This window comes from Capsicum annuum, chromosome 3, assembly GCF_002878395.1.
Source record: "Capsicum annuum cultivar UCD-10X-F1 chromosome 3, UCD10Xv1.1, whole genome shotgun sequence".
NCBI lineage: Eukaryota > Viridiplantae > Streptophyta > Magnoliopsida > Solanales > Solanaceae > Capsicum > Capsicum annuum.
This window is the reverse complement of record NC_061113.1, coordinates 36,828,818-36,851,998: the sequence shown is the minus strand read 5'-3', so window position 1 is coordinate 36,851,998 and position 23,181 is coordinate 36,828,818. Positions and strand designations below refer to the sequence as shown.

The following is a 23,181-nucleotide window of genomic DNA, read 5'->3' as shown; positions in this document are numbered from 1 at the left end:
ACTCATTCATTTTTTATTCTTTTTTTTTAAATAATGCCCAACATACGAAACATTAGGCACCCATAATATGTTTAGCCTTGACATTCTCAAAGATCAATCTGAAGGTCTTTCTTTGGTTGTAACTTGATTTTTGGAAAAAGTTAGAAAGAAAGGGAGGCATGAGGCAAAAGAATTTACATAATATTGGGTGAAACATACAACTTTTGGAACCTACTCTTGTAAGGAAATAAACTTTTCTCCAGTTTCATTTCATTCTGGGTAATTTTAATTTTCTTTTGGTTGGACCAAACCCCAGAGTAGGGCTGCCTACATATCTTGTCATAACAAGAATCAGGTCAAACGTAGTTTAGACAACTTGTTCTTCTGCTTGATTCTGATTTCTTTTTTTTTCAGTTGTTATTGACTCTTTTTCTCTTTCTTTTTTTTTCCACATTTTTCTTCACTTTTTTTTTTTAGACTTTTCCGACTCTAGTTTTTTGGTCGACATATTTTTTTTAGCTTTGCTAACTCTATCTTGATTCCAAAAGAGGGGTATGAAAGAAAATAAAATTAAAGCTCAAAGGGTGTAACAAAGGATGATACAACATTTGGATAGCAGAATCAAATGCCTTCATCATATCAATCCTTAAAAACGCAAGTACTTAACATGCAATCTGAGAGTGAACATAAAAACCATACACATTTTTTTTAACATTAATTTTGACTAAGCATGTATGTCACTACTTCTCATGTACATGAACATACAGGTCTACATGTGTTGTACTTTCCTCATAATAGATGAGTCGTGCCTTTATGTTTTGAGCTAACTTCTTTTTGCTTCTCATGACTATGGAAACTATATATCCTCTAATTGATCTCATTCGAAATATTTGAGATGAACCTTCTCACTAAAGACCAAATCATTTTTATTCACAAAGTGATTGTCTCAATATATTCAAGTGAGGTTGTAACTATGTCCCAAAACACCTTAACACTCTCTTTTTCTAACTTTAGCTCTGCGATTCAATGTATCATGATTAAGTTGAATTTTAAGTTCCAGCTGAAAATTTTGCAGGCATGTCGTAACACTAGAATCAACATAAAATGTATTGTGTAAAGAAGACAAACAAACAACTTAAAAAAAAGACAAAACAACAGGGACACCACATTTCATTAAAAGAAAAGATAGAAGGGTTTAAATGAAAACGATAGACAGACAAAACAAGATAGATTTCAAACTACAATTCTGAAATAATTAGAAAAAAACAGAAAGAAAAACAAAACAAACTACCAATAATCCTTCCAAGTAAGGAAAGAAATGATTTCCCCATTGTTAAGCTTGACATCTTAGCCACTAGTTTGCATATCAACATGACTAGAGCTTCCACTACTGCCCAACACATTTTCTTCAATAAATAAATTTTGGATCCCCATGCTTAAGTCATTGTTTTTCACGTATTGTGCATTACCGTGTGTTGATGAAGGATTCTGTGTGACACTCGTAGTGTCAATGTTTTGCACTACAATTATGTTTTCTTGAATCATCCTTTCTATTTTTCTTTTCAAAGCATGACAATCCTCAATACTGTGACCCTAAATATTAGAATGATATACACATCATACATGAGGATCAAAATTTTTTCAATGTGGATCAGGAGTACACTCAAGGAGAGGAGTGATTATGTCCAATACTCTCAATCTCTGGAACAAACTGACATACGACTCCTCAATTATTGGTGTAAATTATTCTTTAACTTTCTCCTTTTTGCAAACTCCGGCATCGATTGAAACTTGGACTTAGAAGTTCCTTGATAAACATGTGGGGGTCTAGGACTATATTGAGGGACCAGTGCATGCCATTGCGGATAAGAAAATGAATGAGCATACAATTGTACATTGTTCAAAGGATATTGAGGAAGTGGAACGAAATATCTTGGATTTTGCAAAGAGAAATCTTGTTGCATGTGAGCATATGAATTTAATGTGCAAGCTCGGAATTGAAGCTGACAATATTGCTGAGTTGGACCTCTTGAGATCTGCTTTGCCCCTGTAACGACAATAGGTACATTTTCTTTTTTCTTCCCTTCCGTTCTTTTGAATTGATAGCAACATCGTCCCAAGTGTTTTACAGAATCCTCGTACACATCATATTTCCCAAATTTCGATATTCCAAGGCTTGGAGGAAGGTTAACACTTGAAGACATGTCCCCGTTTTTATATGCAACATCCTCATAATTCGCAATTCCCTGAGAATTTTTCATAGCCTTTTCTGTGCTCTTCATTTTTCTTGTCATTTTCTCTTGTTCTTTTATCATGTTAGACTTCTTAGTAAGAAATTTTGGTGGCTCAAATAATATAGATGTAGGCTCAGGAGTATAATAGTGATCATCAAGAGTGTTGAACATCGACTTACTAGCATATTAGGGAGGCACAATCGCCGGATCAAAAGCTAAGGTAGAAACCTCAGTAGAAGGTGGAGCAACAGAAACAGAGACTATAGGTGGTGCTATCGATGTAGTAGATTTATACTAAAGATCTAGAGAATGAGTGATTGAAACATTGAGATTCTTTTGGCTTGGAATAGATTCTGGGGCATGTTGTGGCGCATAACCAACAACAGAAAACTGACCTTGCAATTTTGGTGAAAGACTCAAGGTATTTATAGGGTCAATAGTGGAAAATGGCGGAGGAGGCAACCTACTGGCCCAAGCTCGATACATTTCCAACATTTGTTGCCTCAAACTCACAATCTCTTGTTTTAACCTCTCATTTTTCTGACTCTTTGTCTGATCCATGATTTCACTTTCTATATTCTTGCTGGACATGACTCTCTTTCCTGAATTTGGTATAATATGGGGGACCAACCAAAATCAAACCAACCACCTTAAATTAACTGTGTAAGAAATAACAAAGGCGTCAGAATGCAATATGTTTTCAAAAACTCTTTTTCTTTTATCTTCTTTTTGAAAAGATCACCGAACCTTAGAAGGGATGCCTACGTATCTCACTAATATGAGAATCAGGTGTGCGTAGTTCTCGAAGCTGGAGATATGAAAAAACACATTTTCTTGTAATTTGAGAAATGAGAAAGAATTTTATTATTATTATTATTTTGAATTTAAAGATAATAATAAAAGCATATTTTTTTATTTTTAAAAATAAATTAATTTATTTTTATATACAGATCGAAAACTCTTTTTTTTTATTTGTTTAGAAGGAAACACAAATAATTTTTTTCTTTCTTTAAAATCACCGAATCCATGAAGGAATGCCTACGTATCTCACTAAGATGAGAATCAGGTGTGCGTAGTTCTTGATATATATGTCATACAAAAACTCAGCTTCAAGATCCCTAAAGGTTCAGGGCTGTTAAGATTTATATATATATTTTTTATTTTGTAAGAACTTAGCCTCATGATCCCTAAAGATTCAGGGCTATTAAGATATATAAAAACTATAAAAATTGGACTTGAAGATTAGAAAAATAATTATGAAAGTAATCATATTTTTAAAATATTCCCCAATAAATCTACGAATAATTTTTTTAAAAGATAGGGTCGTATCCTGGGAAGATGTGAGAATCAGACCCTCATAGTTCATGAAGACCGTAAAACTATGTTACTAAAAATTTTCCTTTCTTTTAAAAATAAAAATTTTCTTTGAAAAATAATTCACTAAATGTGAGGATAATTTAATCTCTTGCATTTTAAAGTTGCCTAAAGCTGATCAACAATCAAACATCCTTCCAAACAAATATCAAAGAGCACGTAGGATGCACATGTTGGTCTTTATAAATTAGGTCACCTGTCCTAGACATATCCGGCCCCTGTGCCAGGTCCTGCTAAGTCAAATCCATATGATGCAAATAAAGCGGCACCTAATAGAGATAACCAGATTCTGAGTTTTCAGTTCTTCTAAGTTTAAGCCTAATAGGGATATGTGTCTAGACTGGCTTACCCGAGCAGACACTCGAGTTGGGGAGGGACAACTTGGTCGGTAGCAAGACAACACCGCCTTCGTTGCCGATCCGAACCCCGCCTAACATGTGTGACTATAATTCTTCACCAGGTGCCTTGACACTCCGGTTATCTAAAAAGAAAGTAGGATGCATGTGTTTTATTCCTTCTATCCTATTTTAGAGACTCAGAGTAGGTGTGCAAGAGAAGACAGTATATGATATAGTTCAATCAATATCAAAAGCAGTAAATGAGCGACAAGTAGCACATAAGGCCAACAAACACAATATCAGAATAATTAAAGAAAGTAAAGTCAATATCAAAAGCTCGAACTCTTATATTTTCTCCAGCGGAGTCGCCAGAGATGTCACACCCCTTTTTTCGCTCGAGGGCCGAGTCAAAGGATTTTTCTAATTAAAGTGACGGTATTGAATAAAGATTGTTTTATTTATAGAGTCGCCACTTGAAATCGAGTTATGGTGTTCCAAGTCACCTTTTTGAATCCCTAATCAACAGGAAATGACTCTTTGTTATGGTCTGCAAAAACAGACGACTGGGTAAGGAATTTTTTTGACCGAGGAAAAGGTGTGAGGCACCCCTCGAGTCCCGTGGTTCTAGCACGGTCGCTTTTATTGACTTATCTTGACTTAAACTATTTTGATAATTATGTTGGGGCCTAGGTTCGCTCATTTTTAATATCTAAAATTTGTCTATAACTCTTGTATTAAACTAGTGAAAATTAATTTTAAGACTATCTTTGCCGAGGTGCAATATTGCATCCTCGAATTATTTTTAAACGTCTCAAAAAGATTTGTACGCCGCATTCTTAATCGAGACAAAATTTATTAAATGTGAAAGTTTATCTAGCATTAAAAAAAGCAATTGCTTCATTTCTTGAAAATTTGAGATCATTTTATCTTATTCATTTTATTCTTGTTTCACTCTTTATTTTACAACGAGTTTTGAAATTAATTCGCAATTCGTCTCTCTTCCTTAGGAAAATGGATCTATTGTTAAATATTATGGGTCTTGAAATAAAATTTAAAATCATGATTCATTCGATTTGCTATGGCCAACTACTGACCAAACCGAGAGCTAACTCATTTCCGATCACAACTAAAATCTTAGCAGATGATAAATGTAAATACATCCAATCAATTGAAACCAAACGTTCAAATACTACAATTAGAACAACAGAACAAATATAGACGAAATAACAAATTTAAATTACTATACTTGACCTAACTTATTTGAAACAATAATGGTTATTTAAATTCATAACTTAAACCTCAAGATTCAATTTTTAAGCCAACTACAGAAACTTATTTTCTTTTTTAAGAAAATGAAAAAAATCTTAACAACTTAAAACACTACAAAAAAAAAAAAAAACAAGAGAATGAATAAACCATTTTTCTTTCGTCATTTTCTCTACTTTTTCTTTCCTTTTTTTTTTTTAATCTTTTCATCTGTTTGCATACATATAGGTTAAATATATACAACTAACAAAAAACTTTAAATGTTTACTACAAAAATCACATGAGTGGTAGATGATTTTCTGTATATATATTTTTTCTAATATGTAAATGGACAATTTAAACAATCTATGTTTAGTGTACAATGAAAGGTTCAAATAAACTATCAGAATATATATAATAACTCTTATGTTAACAAAGTGGCTTATTTATATTAACGTTGTTATATGAATAATGTCTTAAAAATAGCCATTCTTGAAGTCAAAACAATATTTTTTGTAGGAACATTTAGTGTGTAGTAAAAATGTGTGCAGGTGTGTACATTTTTTTTTTATTTTTTGCATGCATGCATATGTCACATAATAAGATTTATCATAAATACTTTCTAATTATACATAAACTAACTGTGACTTTACAATATTTCAACATTATTAACTTTTAAAAAAAATATGTCATTCAAAATTTAAAAAAAAAAAAAAAAAAACCTAACCAACATAATTTCAAGTCAATAAATGAATCATAAATAAAGACGTAAAGTGCGAACTATATAAAAATAACAAACTAAACACACTAAATAATATGACAAGTCGTTGGAACAACTTCATTCATGCTTTAATTCCAAAAAAATGGTACAAGGATTGAATAAGAATTTGTATGACGAATTAAACCAAACGAGAAAGCTTTTACGTAGAACCAAAAATTTAAACAGAAATCTAAATTCAATCTTTCAACCCAAGAATATTCAAACTCCTTTTTCTCTCAATTTTCTCACTTTTTCTCTTCTCCTCCTTTTGTTTTCATTTTTGTTGTTTTTGTTTCCTTTTTCTTTTTGGTTTATGTCCGTATTTTTTTTTTGTCTGTGTGTGTTGTGTTATATATAGGGAGTGTGAAGGGTGGGAAGTTAAGGGAGTTGAGAAAAATGCGGGGAGGTTGGGGGTCGTTTAGGATAGGTTTTTTCTTTTTTTTATTATTTATTTTTTTAATAATAAGTTAAAACATATGTAAAATAAATAATTTTTTTTGTAATAATAAGTTAAAACATATATAAAATAAAAGAATATTAGCTAATTAATTTTTATATTTAAGAAAATATAATAAAAGTTCATAAATAGCCTAAAATAAATATAATTAAGATAATACTAAAACTACTAACTTATTTATTAAAATTAAAAAGAGAGAAATATATTTTTTCGCATTATTTTAAAATAAAATAAAAATATCCTAAAATGTAACTTTATTTATTTTCAAACAAAACCTATTAAAAATGAAATAAGAGCTAAAATAAATATTGGATAAAATATAAATATTTAACGCTGAAAAAATAAGTTAAAACTCGGGGAGGGTCAAAAATTACGTCTCTCTCTATATATACACACGCACACATGTAATTTTATAAGTTCTATGGATTCAGAATATTTTCTTAGCATCGATAAAAATATTATCCCACAATCTAGCAATTATATATATACACACACATTTAATTTTATAAGTTCTATGGATTCAAAATATTTTCTTAGCATCAATAAAAATATTATCCCACAATCTAGCAAAATTCATAGCGTTTTCTAAGTTTGGACAATTAATTGGGCAAAGCCTCCAAGCTAACCTAGCAGTACGACATCTAAATAACAAACGGTCAATAGATTCTCTCTCTATTCCGCACTCTTAACATACTTCACAAATTTGTCTCATTCTTTTGGATGTAATCTGATTAACCGGCAACACATTAAAAATACATTTTCGAACAAAATGCTCATATTTATTCTTTATGTTTATAGACCATAAATTTTTTTAGAAATCATTGACAAAAGAATGATAGCTCTAGATTGGGGGTCTCGCGTTGCTCGTTTGTTCACCTCTCTTTATTTTTCTAGCTAAGTGATATCCCGACCTGACCTTAAGTTTATCGAACTTAGTATAGTACCAAATAATTTTATTCAATAAATTCGTGGTGAAAATCAAAATGGAGATAATATATAGCATGAACATCATCTAGTCTAAATTATTTTTGAGCTCTTATCTATTTCAAGTGTTTATGTTGAGGTTTATAAGGTCCGTCACTTTTTATTCTACGCTTACTCGTGTATGACAAAAATTAAATTTGAAGTTTCTAGAGTTGAAAATTCATGGGCCAGTCCACAATCTACACTTTGATGCTATCACCTGATCCTACCCTCCATCTAATACCCTTGCTTATAAATGTCCTACCTCAAATGATACTTTTTCATATCCAAGAGTTAGAAGAAGAACAAATAGCTTTCAGGAAGTAGGTATGACTGAAGTACTTGTTTTTTAGAATTCTAAAGAGCAGGAGCTCTTCTTGCGTTAAAATTCGCCAAACTAATTTTATCAACAAAGCTTGATTAAAGGATTTAAGGTTTCTAAATTCTAACCCTTTTAGACTTAACTAGGCAAAGACTCTCCCATTTTTCAAAATGCATTTTATTCTTTTCTCCATCCCGCCCCACAAAAAATTAGACAGAATTGAAGTTATCTCTTTACATCGAGTATCTAGAAATTAAAAATAAGAAAGCTCATACGAAGGAATAACAGAAAGGACAAACTTAAGCATCACCTCTTTTTCCTGCAGAACAAAAAAATATTTTTTCATTCTTTAATCTTAGTTTTCACCTATCTTTAATAAACTCTTAACATTTTCTGTAATATCCCGTAATATTCTAAACTCGATTCAATCCTTAGTTGCATGTTTAAGGGGTTCAAACTTGAGATTTTTCAGTAAGTGTTCAGGACTTAGTCATTTCAAGACCCTAAGACTTCTTAAATTTTTATTTTGGCCTTTCCGACCTCGAGACGTTGGTTTTTGAGTTGAAATATATTTAGGATTGTTAATGGTGTGTCCCGGGAGAGTTTCTGAGGGGATTCGGGGTGTGTTTGGATAGCGGAGGCCGAGAGCCCACGCGATAGCCCGCGGCGCGAGGGTGGATCCACCGGAATAGGAGTCGCGACGCGAGGGCCACTCCATTTGTGCAACGGTCGCGGCACGCTAGTGTATCTCATCCAGCTTTTTCATTAATGAAAATCCAGGGGCAATGGGGTCTTTTTCCTCAACCCAAGTCGTCCATAACACGATTGGGGGCATTTTTAGGAGCATCATTTGCTTCTTTCTCTCAAAAAATCTTCCCCCTTCCCAAGAACAAAAATCCAAACTCCTTTCTCCAAGAATCTAAGAGTTCAACCTTTCAAGTTCAAGCACCCTTCAAGAATCTAGCTATTGAGGTATGTGAGGTATTCATCAATGGGTCCCTTTCACCCATTGAGTCCCAAAAAACCTATTTTAATTTTAAAAATATAAATATTATCTTACTTTATGAAATCATTCATGAATCTCATGAAATTAATCCATGAATTGCTTACTAAATCACTTACAAGCCATGTCTACAAGTGTTTCCAAGTGAATTAAGTTATTTAATGTTTTGAGTTGCAAATTTTCCTATCATATTCCATTGGTTTCATGTTAAATCTCCAAACTTTGAATTTAGCCATGTAATCATGTTATTTTCTCGTGTTTATTATGTTCCCATGTTCAAGTTCATGCTCCTCACTTATTTGGTGAAATGCTTATGTTTTGGGTCTTTGAACTATGATGCCATACTACAGTTTTAAGCTTTGATACCATATTTTATGATCATTCAGTGCTGGCGGGGTACTCATGTAGAAGTCACAATTTTTTGACAGCTCATGTAGTCGGAATATAGTCAGAAAATAAGGCATTTTCGACTACATTTCGACTACATTCCGACTGTTTAGTGATAGTCGATAAAAAGCTTGTCGGCATATGCTTCATTGACTGATCATCTGATTCATTATCCTCCTCCTCATCAAATACTTGAGGCATATGCTTCTTGACTAACGCCTCAAACTTAGCAAACTTGGCAAATTTGACATCATTAACTACACACTGTTGCGTCAACTCTTCAATTTGCCTTTTCATTGCTTCCATTTCTTCCGTATTTTACGAAATAGAAGTGGAGTTAAGCAACATTAGGAAAGAACTACTTGAGGATTGGTTAATTCCAAGCCCGTAGGTTTTACCTTTCTTTGGACCATCTACCACAGCTGTCCATATTCTAGCCATATCAGCAGGCGATGGTTGGACCATGGCACCATCTAGGGGTGTTCATGGGTATGTTATTGGTCAATACCATAACCAAACCAACTTAGTCGGTTTTTAAATTTCTAAAACCAAACCAAACCAACACAAAAAAATAATTTTCGGTTTGGTTCTTGTCGGTTTAGTTCAGTTTGGTTCGGTTTTTCGATTTATAACTTTAGTTAATGATAAAAGTTGAAATTTTTCTTAAAAAAATTCAATCCAACATATGAGATGTCAACCGAGTGTTGTTCCTCAACCTTGAAACTAATAAGTCAATTTAGTGTTATACTTAGACAACACCATATGAACGCTTCTACAAATGTATTTAGAAACTAAATATAAAAGAATGATATGATAAACCCCCAAAAAAAGAAAACACATAAATTTTTTGCTCAATAGGGACCAAAAAGAAAGTTCAAAACTAGTGATTGATTATCTATAGTCTAATAAAACTCCTCTTTCTAAATTCCATAGACAACAAGCCAATTTTCACAATTAGTATCATTTGTCATTCAAAGTGCGAAATCATATAGAATCTCATAATGTACCATCAATTAGATGGAGACATATTTATAATTTATCTATCTATCTATCTATCTATCTATCTATCTATATATATATATATATATATATATATATATATATATATATATATATAATTTTTTGGTTCGATTTGGTTATTTTGTTGGTTATTTTAGAGTAAAATCAAAACCAAACCACATAAGTATCGGTTTTAAAAAATTAAAACCAAATCAAACCAAACTTAACCAAATGTCGATTTTTTTTATTCGGTTTGGTTTGGTTCGCGGTTCAGCTTGGTTTTTAACCAAATCATGAACACCCCTAGTACCATCCTCTGAAGCAGGTTGAGTTTGACGTCAATCTTCAATGCTTTTTTGAAATTCTTCCTGAAAGAAAAATACTTGTCATTATGTAAACAAGCTAAATCAAATAATAAGAAAACAATATATATAAAAGTTATTATCTTACATATGCAGCCTTAGCATGCGGTTTGGCCCAATCTTCTCTTGTACCGTCTTGCTTTTTCTTATTATGCGTCTCTTCGAAGGCCTTAGCAAGAGGTACATCTAATCCCCGTTTAAGAATTTCTACAAAATTTTACCCATATACATGTCAACGCAACTGTAAAAGTTTAGCTATTAAGCAAGGACCATTGAGATTTACCAAAAAAAAAAAGAATCACGAATGGTTAATGAAAAGTATGAAGGTAAGATACAGACTCACCAAGAAGTGGCAATGCACTTGTCAATTCTAAGTTGTCATAAACTATTGCCCCTCTACCCAAATTAGTTGGTTCAGTTATACAAATTCTAAGATATCCATTTGTACATGTTACAACCCACTACTCAATAGTCTTTCATTTAGGGAGAAAATAGAAGAAAGACAACAAAAAATTTAAGAAAGAAAAAACTATGTTCCCCAGATGAGGAAGGGGGAAAACTAAACAATTTTTGGAGAATACTATATTAAGAGGAAAACACGAGTTGCAGAGCAGGAGTTTTTTGGCATCGAAGTGAAAAAATAAGTAGCTCAATTTCACATCTACAAACAAGTGAATTTATTTCGTGCATCAATTGAAGCAATGAACAGTGTCTCATTTGATTGTGAATAAACATGAGTAACTCCACAAACCGACAGAGGTTATTTAGAGCACCAGAAACACTCCTTACAACGAAAAATTACAGCTTTAAAAAGGAAATTCAGTATTTTTCAACACGTTAGAATCCAAAATACCACAATCAAACATATGTACTACATTCAAGAGCAAAGAAATGTACTTAAGAAAAACCTAAATGACATTGACCTTGCTCTAGCTACATATTGTCAGCTTCGAAAGACTGCAACTTTATATGAAAAATAATGGCGCTACAATTAATGCTATATGGACTCCAAGTGTCCTGAGGAAGGTATGCCTTTTTACTTGGCTAGCCACTAGAGCGGTGATTTTGACAGCAGAAAATCTAAGAGAATGAAATGTTGTCTGCATTTAGTAAGAAGACCGATAAGGCAAGTTCATTTTTCAAATTGCATTCCTATACAACTACAATAACAATAACACACTAGCTACAACTACAACAACAACAATAAACTAGTTACAACAACAACTACATACCTAGAATTCACATATAATCCAAATCAATCCAATACAGCTCTTACATTTTGGGTGTTTGTGTGTGTAAATGGATAAAGGGGTTGGACAAGAATAGTACCAGTCTTCGTTCGTGGGTAGCGACACTCATCGAACCTCCAGTGTGCAGCGAGCCACCCGTTACAGAGTCTCGATTTGCCTTTCCTCATTCTCTCTTCGCCTTATATTCAGGATTGTCCCATAATTTCAAGAACTTAGCCCCACACTTCATCATTCACCCAAGTAGGTTGTTGCAATTTTTTCCGAGCCTCATACAAGTGTTCTTTGATCCGTAGAACTACTTTCAACCGAAAATGTGGTCTACTTCATTATCATGACAATCACTCCATGTACACTTTGTCTGCAAAATAGTTTAATATAAAGTCATGAAATGAGTTGATGGATACAACGGAAAAAATATTTTTAAGCAATGAGATTCATAGCTTATAAAACTGCTTATACCATAAATTGTTTCCACATGTCATAGCTTACAGATAGATATGCATTCACAGGGCATTTAAGGATTGTTTTTTTTTTTTTAAAGTTTTTTCATAACTCTTAACCTAGCACTTCAAGTAATTTTGACGAATAATCCTAAGCTAATAAGATTGTTAAATCCCTGCGATAAGTTTTACTACAGTAAATTATTACATACTACAATTAATGCACTGTTGGCACTTCTCAAGAAGAAAATACAACAACATAGGATCTAGTACAATTGTACTTTAATGTAATCAAGAGAAAATAGGTACTTTTTCAACTCAAGTTTACATAAAAAGTGAGATACCTTGCGAAACCCCGACCTTTGGTAAACAACCCTTAATTTCACAAATTTGCAAAGAGTATAACCACATAGAAATGAACAAAAGTATGTGGAAGCTAAATCTCAATATATGCTACCCCTTCCATTCCAATTTTACTCTTCATACTAGTGAATTCACAAGCGCTTCGCGCGGTAAAAGAAATAATATAAATGCACCAACAGATATTCTTATTAGTTAAGTTAAAATAGAAAACATATTTAAAAAATGTTCAATATTTGCAAATGTGTTGCAAGTTGGGTCTGAGAGTGTTCAAATATCCATACTTATATAAAAATGCTAATCTTGTTATGTAAATTTGATAAGCATTTATTAATCAATCAGCTCTTTGATTATTCCTTAAGAAGGAAAAATAAGTTTCAGCATAATATCTTATTTTTATAATTAACAGTGTTTAATATGTATTAATATTTGCATGTTTTGAGTTCTAATTTTAAAGTACTTATCAAAATTAATCATATTCTTAAACAAAAAGAAAAAGGTCGTGGAATAAGAAATTAAAAAAAGTTTACACTTTGGGATAGGCCTTTTCGTTCTTCACTCTTGTTTTCTTTTTTATTTTGTTCAGTTAATAGATTAATTGTTAATATCAGTTTCTTATAGACATTCTATTGCCGTTATGTAAGCTATCAGGAACGACTTTTTTTTGAAGTCTAGCTTTAAAAAACAGATATATTATCCTAACTTATTTTCTATTATTCTTTCGTTCAGTAGATCGTGAAAGTATTAAAAGTTACTACTAACACATTCTTATTTCTGGGATTAAATGGTCATATTTAATATTATTTATATATATATTTCTTTTAATTCTATAATTTGCGTCAAACAATTCACTATCAGCCTCCTCATCTGCACAAAAAAAGAAATATATATATATATATATATATATATATATATATATATATATATATATATATATATATATATATATATGAAATTTTAGATATGTTTTACTTAACATATGTTGGCTAAAAAACATTTGAAGAGAATTTAGCGATGCTAGCTATATGTATTTGTTCTACGTGTGTAACTATTGCATGTAACTATTGCGCTAAAGGATAATTAAGATCTTTAAAATAGGTAATAATAAAGGATAACCAAAAGGTAAAAAACTGAAACTTTAATGTATTCATTCATGAGTTATTTATGTTCGTTTCTTTTAATTAATTCTTTCTCCAAAGTTGTTTTAAAATGTATTTTTCATCTTTTAAAGGAGAAAAAATGTCAAAAAATCACAAAAAAGATAAATAACTTTCCAAGCATTTGAGAGCGCCATGTCACCGATTTCATATTTCTCCTTTACTATTATATATTGATTTTGGGACATCCCAGAACATTTAACACAATTCCACCAACAATATCCTTCTATACAACTTTGACAACTTTAAGAAATTCAAATTCACTAACCTATCAAATTCAAACTTTTAGGAAATTAAAACAGTCTCTCACCCTCCACGAGATAGGGATAAAGCTTTTATAGACCCTACCTTCCCTAGAACACACTTGTATAATTACATTGGATATTTCTGGCATCAAATTAATTTTACAACTAGTACTTCAAGTATATTTATCCACCAGCAGGCAAAGTAACAAAAAAAAGCAAGCAAAACATAGATACAGCGAAGTAGAACTTAAACACGAACAAGTAGGTCCCATTTCACAGTAAATAAATAAATTAAAAGATACAGCGAAGTAGAACTCAACAAGAAAACTTGTTTCATACAGTTAGCAGTCAGATGTAAAGATGGGAATACCACTGAAAATGAGAATTTTTGCTTGAACAAATTGATATGCTTTTGTTTTATGTAGCCCTTCTTCAGTGAAATTGACCGTCGCTGTTACCACTCACCATCGTTGTTACCACCATAACTACCATCGCCAATTTTTGAGAGAGACAATGCAAAGAGAAGAGAGGGTAGTGAGAGAGAGAGAGAGAGAGAGACGGCAGTGAGAGAGCCCCTAGTTTTGATATGTTTAATTTATATTTTATATAGATTATTTAATAATTAAATATAAATTTTCAACTACATCAGTCGGTTAGATATTTAATATAATTAAATTATATATTTAAATAAATTATTTATAAAAATTTCAACTACAATAGTCAAAAATATTTTTATTATATTTAATTATTTAATATTTTCGACTACATCAATCGATTATAAATTTAATATAATTTAATTATATATTAAAATTAATTAATAAAATTTAATTATATATTTAAATTAATTAATACAATGTGAAAGACTACCGTTAACTTATATTTTATATAATTATTTATTTAATAATTAAATATGATGTTCCAACCACTATAGTCGAATAAATTTAATATATTTAATTATTTAATATATTTTACTATAGTAGTCAGATACATTTAGTATATTTACTGAGCAGCTTTTTTGGAATGTATTTAGTAATATATTTATTTAATTATTACATTTTTTATCTACAGTGGCCGGAAATATAATTAATAATATATTTAATCAATTATTAATTTTTTGTATAAAGGTATGGTTATGTATTTAGTCTTATATTTATTTAGTTATTAGTATTTCCGACTACAGTGGACAGAAATATATATTTAATAATTTATGTAAATAATTATTTAATTTTCGTATAAGGGTCTGATTATATATTTAGTAATATATTTGTTTAATTACTAGTTTAGTTGCACGTGCCTCGCACATGTAATTTTTGATAATTTAAAATTAAACGATTTTATCTATTACGAAGTTTTTTAATGAAGTACAAAAAGCTCAAAACAGATATTTTATAGTAAGCACATATATATATGAGAAAAATAATTACGTTGTTAGATTCGAACATACGAGAATATCAAACCTAGAAATCAAAATTCACTAATAAAATAGATGTAATAATGCATGATGTGTTAAACTTAAAATCACTCCCAAGCTAAAGAAAAAACAATAAGCCACGACAACCAATGGAAAAGAAAAAATAATTCAAAAAAAAAAAAAGAGAATAACACACTAATCCAGTGGATGACAATTACAATGATTGAAGAAAACATAAAATACAAGCGTGGGACGGAACAATATATATTAATATAAAAATATGTTGAAAATTAAACCTAGTCCTAGTTTAAGAAAAAAAATTATCATATTTTAAAGTCCTAATCCATTACCATATTTTAAAATCCTAACCCACATATTCTAGGATTCAAAATTATATATATATATATATAATTAAATAATAATTGGAGAAAAAAAAGTGAAAAGACGATTTTATCTATTGTAAAGTGTTTTAATGAAGGGCAAAAAGTTCAAATCACCTTTCTAATGGCCTTCACACTTTTAATATATTATAGATTTACATTTTCGACTACAGTGGTCGAAAATATATATTTAATAAATTTTTTAAATAATTATTTAATTTTCGTATAAGGGTCTGATTATATATTTAATAATATATTTATTTAATTATTTATATTTTCAACTAGAACAGTTGAAATGCATATTTTTTGAAATTTACCGTCAAATATTCTGACTGTTGTAGTCACAAATAGTATCAAAAAAATATTTTGTAAAAAATAAAAATAAAAAGTAAGTTTTCCGACTGAAGTAGTCGAAAATTTACGACTAAATTTTTCAGTCGTAACTTTCAGTCGAAAAATAGCGAATTTATGGTAGTGCTATGAACACCCGATACCTACGTGTTTTACATGACTTCAGATTTTCAAGTAATAAATCAGTTAAGCCATGAATCTTATCATTTTACTTAGATATTTACGATCATGATGAGCACTATTAGAAATAATGTGCAGTTGAATTTAGTTCAGTTCAGTATCAATGTTAATTTAGTTGGGAGTAGGACTTAGCACCGAGCGAACTCAGTGATGGGGGCTCATCTGGCAGTAGAGGGTGTGACCTTTAGTACCAGTCCCTGAGTTTTAAAATAATGTATCCAGCGTAGATTTGAGATGTCTTTATGCCAGTTGAAGGTTTACACATATCTCATGAGATCACCTGCAGTAGAAGGTGACTCCCTAGTCCTTTCGGACATCAGTTTAGTGGATCCACAAAGTCATGTGTTAGTACTCATGGTAAGAAACTAACACCCTTTTAACTAGGGTCACAGGTTGAACCCCGATTAGCTTAGATTGGGGTATGTCGATTACATGATACCTTCCACAATCTCACTACATTATTCAATGTATTTCAATTCAGGTTTTGCTTGACCGAGTGTACAGATTTTCAGTTATTTAGTTATACATAATTCAGTATTTCAGATTGCAGATTATATCAGAAACATGTTTCTGCATGGTCTTGTATTCTCAGATATTATATGTTCATGCATTCATGCTCGGTTACCTCATGCATTTCAGTTAGTCCTTATCTCACATATCAATACATTCAAAGTACTGACCACATATTTTTCCTTTGTGCTATGTTGTCTTATAACATAGTTTCAGACGCTCAGTTTTTCGACCGTTCTTAGACAGCTCAGCGTTACTCAGCAGCAGTAGTAGTGATTCCTCTTCCATCGAGGACATGATGTGCTTTTATAGTTATTTCAGTAGTCCTTTATGTACAGTCAGTCAGAATTAGTTGGGGGGTTTATCCCATCAACTCCTCATGATGTTTAAAGGCTTTCAAACAGACAGTCAGTCAGACAATTATACAGTCATTCTATTTTCAGTATAATCAGTTGTTTCAGACAGACAGTTTAGTTTCCAGTACTTATCGGATATTTCAGACCGGTCATTTATTTATACATTTTGGTATTTTAGTTGACAGTATCTTATCAGATTATTTTTCATACATGTTGTATTATTATTATTTTACTCAGTGCTCACAACACGTACCACCTTATGGGTTAGCTTGTGGTCACTTGTGGCCATAAGCACCGTTGTTGCAACTAGGGGGTAGCCTTAGATTGTGACATTTTCTTCTTTGACTTTTCTGTGACAGCCGGTAACATCAAATATAGCCCTAAATTAACTCTTTGTAATTGTCCTAGTTTCGCTATAATTTCATCCTTCTCAACATTAGTAGTATTTTTGCGAAAGAAAATTGCAGCTTTTTAAAGTTGACCTTTTGCCCCTAACAATTCTCATAAGTTCCTAAAATTTCAATAACTCTTTTAGCAATATGTGTGTCAACATTACAAGAGATAAAAAATTCATCAATGAAGAAGAGATGATATTTCATTGGTCCACCTCTAACTAAGCTTAGCCCTTGTATATTTCCTCGATCTTTTGCTTGATTTAGTAATCTAGAGAGACCTTCAACATATATTAGGAAAAGATATGAAAACAGAGAATCCCCTTATCTAAGACCCCTAGTAAATTTCACCTCCTCTGTTATACCCTTCCCCCGCCCCCGCCCCCACCCCCACCCCCACAACTAATATTAAATATATAGGTTGGGGCAGTGATACATTACATGATTCAATTGACAAAGATCTCATGAAATTTCATTTTCCTAAGTAATTTATGGATATAAAACCATTCAACTCGATCATAAGCTTTATTCATGTCTAGCTTCAAGGTCATGTATTTCTGTTTTCCACATCTTTTGTTCTTCGGCAAATGAATGTATTCATGAGTTAAAACAACATTATCAATAATTTGTCTTTGATCAATAAAAGCTGATTGATTTAAAGAAATAATATTAAGTAGAAAATTTTTGAGTCTAATAGTAATAATCTTAACAATGATTTTGTAAATCGTAGAGAATAAACTTAAGGGTCTGAATTGGCTAACTGCAGTAGGATTTTTCATTATAAGAATTACGGTTATCAGGATATGATTTCATAAATAACATTAAATAAAACGTACCAATACTTTTGAAGAAAAAAATGAGGTCATACCATCTATTCTCGGAACTTTTAGGGAATGCATGTTAAAAATAACTTTTATAATTTCATCCCACGTGGCTTCCCTAGTAAGCCTATCATTAATTGTATTATCTACTAGTGTAAGAATTAAATTCATGATCGGATCAAAATTTGAAGGTCGAGAGGTAGTAAAAAGATCCTAGTAAAATCTTTCTATTTTCTTCACTATTTTGCTGGGCTTGGAAGTCTAGTGGGCCATCATTTAGCTTAAATCCTTTAATAGTAATAGTATTACGTGTACGTTCTTGAACGATTTTCATATGAAAGAAAGAGGTATTCATATCTCCTTCCTTAAGCCACAAGGTTCTAGATTTTAGCTTACACGGCTGTCCTAATTCTCTAGGAAGCAACCTCAACTTATTATGATCAAAATTATCTCTTGGAATCATTCTTAAGTTTCTCAATTTTCTTCTTAATTCCTGTAATCTTTTTCTTAGAATTCTCCTTCCCCCCTCTAAGCCATATCATCAATGAGATCCTACGATTTTTAACTTTAAAACTAACCGTAGATTGCTCGAAACACCTAACGTCGCTATTTCAGTACCTAATCACCGTTGAGTTGACTTCTATAAATTTGTTCAAAGGAGGAAATTATGCCTAGTGTCTTTAAAGTGTTTTTCTTAAATTTTATCCCCTAAATGTATGATTTCAAACTTTGGTCCTTCAAAATATCTAATTCTCAATTTTTATCTCCTCTCAAAAAATTCTAACATACAAGGTACTTATGGTCAACTAAACAGGTTCATTATTTTGAAATATCTTGAATGTCTGCCTTATGGGCAAAAGTTAAAACTTGTATCTGATAAAAAACATATTTATGTTCAAACTCTTATCTATAAAGCAGAACTTTCGATCAATTTGCATATTAACTGTCTTGAAATGCCTTTAATGTCTTCCTTTTGGACATAATTTGTTAAGCGTTGCAAAAATATCAAGACCATCCTTACAAAAGTCATTTTTAAAAGAATTTTCTTATGTAGGATAAAATATGGGTCCTTTTTGAACCTAAATCTAGGGGTGTACAAATCGAACCGTTAAGTCAAATCAAATCAAACCGAGGAAAAAAATCTCGACTTATGGTTTGGTTTGATTGGTTTGGTGTTGTCAAAAAAAACCCGATCATTCTTGGTTTGGTTTGGTGTTAGCAAAAATAAAATCAAATTGAATCCAAACCGAACCGACATAATATATATATATATATATATATTATTTTAATTTTTTATATGTAAAAAAATATTACTTATAATTTACTTTATCATTATTTTTATTACTTTTTTATATTCAGAAAATAGATATATATTCTTGGGCCTTTAATTATAATATTTGTCCATTAGTAACAAATTAATATAAAGCCCAATATTAATATAAAAAGAAAAAATTATATATTATAGACAAAATACTATATTAATTACATGGTATGGTTAATGTTTTAAAAAATTATAATTCATAGTTATTTGGTAGTTTAATTTATTTTTTTTGTTGTTGTTCTATTGGCAAAAAAAAAAGGCAACAATGGGAACATCAAAACGTACGATTATTGAAGATATCTTCTTTAACTTTTTTTTTTTCTTATTTTTCTCTCAAAATCACTCTAATACCCTTGATTTTACATTGAAGAAACAACAACATTGGTAACATCATAATAGTGTTCTTCAAGATACCTTCTTCAATTTTTTTTCTCCTTATTTTTCTCTCAAAATCAATTTAATATCATAAGATATCATCCTTGATTTTACTTTGGAGAACCTTTTTTGCGGATTTGTCACCACATAATATCCGTTTAGAATATTTATTGAAGATTTGAGGTAATTTTCAGTATTTTTGATATTAGATTTTTTTTTTTTAATAGATATTTTGCAATCCTTTCTACCATAAATTTTGATTGAGATAACTTAGTTCAATCATTATTTTCTCAATTCAACTAAATTGTTATCAATTATATATTATGTGTCAATTATATATGCGTATGTGTATAAGTTGTATATTAATTGTGTATATGATGTAATTGTATAAGTAGTATATGTGTAAGTCAATTGTATAAGTCATATATGTCAATTGTATATGTCAATTATATAAGTCATATATGTATAAGTTGTTAATTGTATATGTATATATATGCGCATATGTATAAATTGTATATATGATATAATTATATAAGTCGTATATGTATAAGTCAATTGAATAAGTCGTATATGTATAAGTCATATATGTCAATTATATAAGTCATATTTGCATAAGTTGTTAATTGTATATGTACATTTTTTTTTCCAATTGTATATCTGTATGTTTGTATATGATTATAGTGTATATTAAATAACTATATATCTGTATATATACAGTTTGCAAATTTTATATTGAGTGCGTACATATACATTTTGCATAGTTTATATACAAATATACAATTCTTGAAATTATACAAGATAAAAGAATGAGAAAGAAGGGGGGAGGGGGGACCAATAGAGGGACATGAATGAAGGAGGGGAGAGAGAAAAAGGAGAGAGGCGAGAAAAAGTGTGAGAAAGAGAGAAATTTAAGGTATATCTATATTTTGTAACTATGCAAACATTAACCATGTCTTGTAATTATGGACTAAAAATTACCTATATCTGAATTTTTGCCATATAACAACCTAAAACTCTTTATTGCTTCACTTTACATTTTGTTCATTCGTTCGTCAAGTTGTGATTTAGGTTTGTTTCTCTTCCTTCTTTCCTTTTTTATGGAATTATGTTATAGTTAATTACTTTATGGAGTTAAGTTTTTAATAAGTTATCTCCAATTCTTCATTCTTTTGTATGCTCACATTTTATGTGAAGGGAACTTTCAGACAAGCTACTGTGACTAGTGACTAAGAAACTGAACCACTGGGTATCCACATAATATTATTTTGAGAGATAGTAGTTTAGACGTCTTAGTAAGTTATCAACTTAATTTTAATTGAAACTACTCTATGACCAATTTTTTTTTAATCTTTTTAGTGAAAACATTTAATTTTTTTCTTCAATCACATTATAATTGTAAAAAATCAAGAAAACCGAAAAACCAAGAAAATCGAAAAAAACCCAACTAAAACCGAAATTTAAAAACCGATTGTATATTAGTTTGATTTGGTTTATAGATTTAGAAAACCGACATTATTGGTTTAATTATATTTTAATGAGAAACCAAACCAACCCGACCTATGTCCACCCCTACCTAACTTTATCCAAACTCTCAAAATTTATTTATTTTTGAAAAGTGTTTTTCTGCAAGAAATATTTTTCGAAATAGTATTTTTGGAGAGAAATAATTTGTATTTGGCTAATCAATTTAATAAACACTTACTAATATTAGAGCAGCAATTTTCAAAAAGGTTTTTGAGAAAAATCATTTTTTGCTTTCTATGAATTGGGTCAAAGTCATTCGCTCACTAAAATGAATAATCTATAATACATTGTAAATAGAGATTGGCGAAGCGTAAGTCGATATGTCCGAGTGGTTAAGGAGACAGACTTGAAATCTGTTGGGTTTCGCCCGCGCAGGTTCGAACCCTGCTGTCGACGGTTTTGCTTTTCTTTCTCTCTTTTTTTCTTTCTTATTTTAATAAGGAGTGTTTTATCTTTGGAGCAAAATTAAGATGAATATTTTAAAAGCTAAATTTAATAAATGAATTAATCTTATAATGTATATGTATGTCTTTAATCTATAATCTATCTATCTATTATCTATAATCTATATTTATATCTACTAGTTTAGTGTACGTGCGTTGCACGTAGTGTTTAATGTTCAAAGAGAAAATTACATGTATATTAAGTAACTCCTTGTTACTATGTAAGATTTAATTTGTAGATCCATTGAATCAGATGTGCATCCACGATTTTCGTTAGCTCATTCAAGTGTCGTTTTCATCGAGTCACTCCTATATTTCAGATTTTTTTTAAAATTTTATCATCAGCTCGATCATTAAATAATTGACATCTTCAAATATTTTAGCTGATCCTCAGTCTCTCGGTATCAAAATTTCAGCTGCAAGAGAAAAAAGAACTCCTATCTAAACTTTGTAATGTACCTATTCTATCCTTTACATTTTTTTAATACAAATACTATTTCAAGTAGAATTTTTTTTATTGAATGTGCCATCATCTTAATAAATAATAAAAAGTTAAAAGTATATGAGAGAATGTTTTATTGTATGCAACTTTACCCTAGATCTTTGTGGTTTGGCCATCCTCGAACCCCCGTATATTGTGGAAGCTTTAGTGAACCAATCTGCTATTGTAAAATATTTAAACTCGCATTTCAGAATAGCAAAAAGATTACGTTTCACCTGATGTAACTCTTCAATATATTACTATTGAAATTTAAACACATTAACCCAAGTTGAAAACAATAAGGTAATTAATATTTGGTTAATTAATAAATTTTTCATATTTTTTTCAATATCTAAAAACTTTCATTCATTTTGCAGTAATCTTACCAAGACCAATTCACAAACAAACGTGAAAAAACATCAAGCTTTACATTGACCTAATTCAAAAACCTATCAAATTCAAACTACTAAGAGCTAGTGAACTTAGTAACAAAACAACATGCTTAGCCAGTTCACCATGCAAAACAAGTCTCACTATAGTGTGAATTTTGTAGATGTAAATGTAATAGTTGATTTCTTGTTGATCCTAGTCAATCTAGAAGATTTCTGAGTAAGCTTCTCAAAATATCATTAATGAAACTATTTATTATATCCATTGACTTGCTGAAAATATCGATATTTGGATGAATCCGCTTTAGCACCTTCGAGGTGTAGATTTGTAGGTTTGGACGCTCTTCTTTTCCTTCTTCTTCTCGTAAAGAT

General features: G+C 30.6%; 1 non-coding gene across 1 annotated transcript; it reads left to right on the top strand.

The window, feature by feature from the left end:
• The first annotated feature begins 21,810 nt into the window (after positions 1-21,810).
• TRNAS-UGA lies at positions 21,811-21,892 on the top strand. Its single transcript has one exon. It is a non-coding gene; the product is annotated as a tRNA-Ser (tRNA).
• The last annotated feature ends 1,289 nt before the right edge of the window (positions 21,893-23,181 follow it).